Genomic DNA, 4,537 nt, shown 5'->3' on the forward strand with positions numbered 1-4,537 from the left:
ATCAAAACCCTAGGCTTCTAGTCTATTCCCTGTCCCGGGTCAATTCCCTATGCTGCATACTTTTTTCATACAGTAATTCTTATGACATTAAATATCATTCAGGGTCTGCATCCACTTCCTGGACTGAGATGCCGGCTCAAAGATAACATAATCAGGTAAAAATGATACTGTAGCTGTATATTGTGAAAAGTCAGAAAATGATTCATGCATATCTGGGCAAAAATATTATTAACCTGTGCAGTAGGGCTACCCCAGCCCTGCAAGGGTTAAGTGCTCGTTTTTGTCTAGAAAAAAAAAATGTATACTCACCTGAACCGCAGAGCTACTTTAGGCCCCATTCACTTAGGTGCAATTAGGTGCTTTTATATGCGTTTAAAACGGTTTTCTAAACGCACATATATGCATCTAATTATTTCCAATGGATCCACTCACACCTTGTGAATGCTGCTTTTAGATGCAGTCAGTTTAGTTGCTCAGGTGCGTTCAGGAAACAATTTTACCTTCTGAACGCACCAAAACGCATGTAAAGCCAAGGCGCTATTATTTGCTGAAATCTCATTGGCTACTTCAAAGGACAAAGGACAGATGCATCTAAAAGCCTATGCACGTAATCAGGTGTACACATGCGTGAAATTGCATCATGTTAGGCATCTAGAAACGTAAACAAAGCATCCAGCCTGACAGATTTTGCAGACAGAGATGAGCTTAACTGTCTGCTGCTTCTCCTTTTACTGTCCACTGTCACTATCACTGTCCAGTCCAATGCTAGAGAAGGGACAGGACCTAAAAGGGTTGGGCTGGGTATACATGGTTAGAGTGTGGTACAAATATTAATTTAGCAAAAATCCCCTCAGAACATTTGATAATGGTGTCAGAGACTTGCAGAATGTCATTGAAAGTTAGTTTGATTTTAACTTTCAATTTTGGAAATGAATGATGTGGAAAATCTTCCATCCTGCACCTTTGATTTTTTTCTTTGTCACTACAGTTGAAAATTATTGTTGATTTGACCCCATTAACTATTAGCAACAAACAACAACCATTCAGAAAGCAACTCTTTAATCTGTATGCCCTTCTTTACATAAAGGAGAACTCCAGCAAAAAAAATGTCAAACCCTTGCAGTGGGGCTACCCCCTCACTGCAACGGTTAAGAGCTCGTTTTTGTCTAGGGATGAAAATAACAAAGTTACTCACCTAAACCTCGCAGCCGGCTGTTAGAGCACTCCCTCCAGCCTGCCTCCTCCTCAGCTGCAATAATGGTATTCCCCTCAGCATCCTCACATACTAGTGTATAGAACGTGATGACTCAAGGATCCTTAGACCGCTGCAGCAGAGGGGGTCTCAGACCAAGCTGGCTCCAGGGGTCGACTGAGTATCACTTTTTTTTTGCATATGGGCACAAACAAGCACTTAACCCTTGCAGTGCAGGGGTATCCCCACTGCAATGGTTAAGAAAAATTTTGCCTGGTGCCAAGGGTGTAGTGCCGGCACACTGGGGCCTGAGGCTGTGGGGGCCCCAGTGGGGTCCGGTCCTGGGCACCCCGACTGCCACAGTGGGGTCCGCTCCTGCGATATGGGGCAGTGCATGGTCCCGGTGTCAGAACACCGGGGCCCCGCACTGCCGACGGGCTTCTCGTGAGGGGGCGGGTCCAGTGACGTGGTCACACATTTTAACGTAATCTCGCCCAGTTTTTCGGCGGTGGAATAGGTGAAGCATTCCAACGGTTTCTCTGCTGTTCCAGGGCAGATCGGCTTCGCAAATCCCATGTGCAGGAGAACTTAGAACTTAGATTGTAAGCTCCTTGAGGGCAGGGACTGATGTGAATGTGCACTATGTAAAGTGCTGTGTAAACTATCAGCACTATACAAATAAAAGCCAACATATTCCCAGGGGCAGCATACAGCTTCACACAAAAGTCAATGGCTGTACGCAGTTGCCGGAGGGTATGTGCTGGTTTTTACGGGAGCAAGGGCCCATGAGCAAGAGCCTTAAAAGTAAGCAAAACTTCAGAACATAACACAACTCACCCCCCCCCAAAAAAAAACTAACAATAATCTCAAAAGCTAAAATAAGCCTCCTGCCCCTTACCACTAGCCTAACCCGTAAACCAATCCCTAACACTAAATAACCCCTCCGCACCCTCATAGTGCTGCTGCAGAAAGCACACAGCTCTGATTTCACAGACCTATAAGGGTCTGCTTTGCGTGTTGTTGATCCTACAAGCTGTCATTCTATTTCCTGAGCCTCGGAGGTTGTCGTTATACACGTATTAACACCAGAGGCACAAAAGGCTGCCATTATCCCTCTTCATGACAATAGAGGTAAGGTACAAAGCGCATTTCATACTTGCCTTCGGCTCCACATTTTATTTAGACAGCCCCAATTCAAGTATCTGACAAATAAATTGGCAACATAATTTCATTTACAGAGCGCCCCGCGTCTTTAAAAAGAAAACCCATTTTTTTGGGGGTTAAATCATATCAAGAGAGCATAGCCAGGCTATTCACTAGAAACCTCTCGTTCATGAAGTGCATCGGCAAGTTTAATTGTTCCTGCTGAATTGACGGGTTGCAATTTCACGGTTATTAGTTCTGCCCAGTGCCCACTAAATGCCTGCCTCCACCTGTTAGCAACAGGTGCACTTTAACTTGTGCTACTGTATCTAATAACTTCTCCAAGCTCATTCTTAACACCGTATGGAAGGCTTAAGAGTGCGCAAAGAAATGAAACTACCATCATATATGATATATACTATAAAACCATGACCTATGTATATATGACAGGAGAGAGCTCACCTGTGTCCGTCACAGCAGAGAAAGACAGCAACTGCTCGCAAGGTATGCTAAAGTCCATGTGCCACACGATCCAGAGGTTATGTTTTAGCTACAAGAGCCCGTATACAGACAACAGATAACTGGGGGTCAAGGTACACCGGCACGATGACAACCCTGGGCCGGTCTATGTGTATCTAAAAATAATACAAAGACAACAGTGACTGAAGTGAAACTGAACTTTTTATGAAAAAAACTTTCTGGTCTACTCATATGAAATAACATGTTTACTCAACTGCAGCAGCCAGTCCGGTGGTCGGCACACACAAATACAATTATGATTGGAGGCTCATAGATTGGCACATCATAGCCTGTAACTTGTGAGACTGGACTAAGGTTTTAATATAAAAAATATATAATGTAGCAGCTTTTCTCAATCTTTTTAAAATGGAGGAACCCTTGAAAAAACTTTCAGGTCTCAGGGAACTCATTATAATAATAATTAATAAATCTGCAGCTCACAGCGAATTAGTGCAATGGTCATTGGGAAGCATGCACCTTACATTTGTAGTTATTGGGAAGTATGCACCTTACATTTGTGGTCATTGGAAAGTATGCACCTTACATTTGTGGTCATTGGGAATCATGCACCTTACATTTGTAGTTATTGGGAAGCATGCACCTTACATTTGTGGTCATTGGGAAGCATGCACCTTACATTTGTAGTTATTGGGAAGCATGCACCTTACATTTGTGGTCATTGGGAAGCATGCACCTTACATTTGTGGTCATTGGGAAGCATGTTCCTTACATTTGTCGTCCTTGGGAAGAATGTTCCTTACATTTGTGGTTATTGGGAAGCATGTTCCTTACATTTGTGGTCCTTGGGAAGAATGTTCCTTACATTTGTGGTCATTGGGAAGCATGTTCTTTACATTTGTGGTTATTGGGAAGCATCCATAGTAACAGGCGGCGCGAGGGGAGGTGAGTCACAGGAGGCGTGTGTGTGTCACAAGCCCTGCTCCCTGCCGTGCACAATCTTTACATTTGTGGTTATTGGGAAGCATGCACCTTACATTTATGGTCATTGGGAAGCATGCACCTTACATTTGTGGTCATTGGGAAGCATGCACCTTACATTTGTGGTTTTTGGGAAGCATGTTCCTTACATTTCATAGAACAGAGGCCTGCTAATCATTTAATCAGAGAAATAGATTATAATAGGGAACATTACAGTGTAATATTCCCCATTATAATCCACTTGTCTAATTACATGAAATAGCAGTACACATATATTGGGAAGAATGTTCCTTACATTTGTGGTGATTGGGAAGCATGTCCCTTACATTTGTGGTCATTGGGAAGCATGCACCTTACATTTGTGGTCATTGGGAATGTAAGGAGCATCCTTCCCTACGACCACAAATGTTGAGGAGTAGACATGTGTGTGGGCAAGAAATGTGTTTTGTTTCGATTTCATTCGGATTTTTTGTTAATTCATTTTTCGGGATTCGGGTCCAAAAGTCAATTTGTTTCGGAATTTTCGTTAGCGATAGTATCTACGCATTTTCGTTGCAGAAAAGTGACATTAGACAAAAGAAAAAAAAAAAATTTTTTGTATTTTTTTACAGCCTGCAAAAAAAAAAAAAAAAGCATTAGGTTCACCTCCCCCAATTAATACCAGACCATTTAGATCTGGTAGCAATGTTAGAAAGGACCACCCCCCAAGTACCCCTTTCTCAGTCAAAAGGGGGGGTGGCGGTA

At 42.9% G+C, this 4,537-nt stretch overlaps 1 protein-coding gene across 1 annotated transcript in view; it reads right to left on the reverse strand.

The window, feature by feature from the left end:
• Positions 1–2,928, reverse strand: part of SEC16B (SEC16 homolog B, endoplasmic reticulum export factor) — a 134,660-nt gene extending 131,732 nt beyond the window's left edge. Inside the window, exon 1 of the mRNA XM_018575097.1 lies at positions 2,798–2,928. The gene's annotated coding sequence lies outside the window, so the exon portion shown is untranslated. The remainder of the gene's footprint in view (positions 1–2,797) is intronic.
• Between the last annotated feature and the right edge of the window lie 1,609 nt (positions 2,929–4,537).

This window comes from Nanorana parkeri, unplaced genomic scaffold (genome assembly GCF_000935625.1).
Source record: "Nanorana parkeri isolate BGI_ZX_2015 unplaced genomic scaffold, ASM93562v1 scaffold52, whole genome shotgun sequence".
NCBI lineage: Eukaryota > Metazoa > Chordata > Amphibia > Anura > Dicroglossidae > Nanorana > Nanorana parkeri.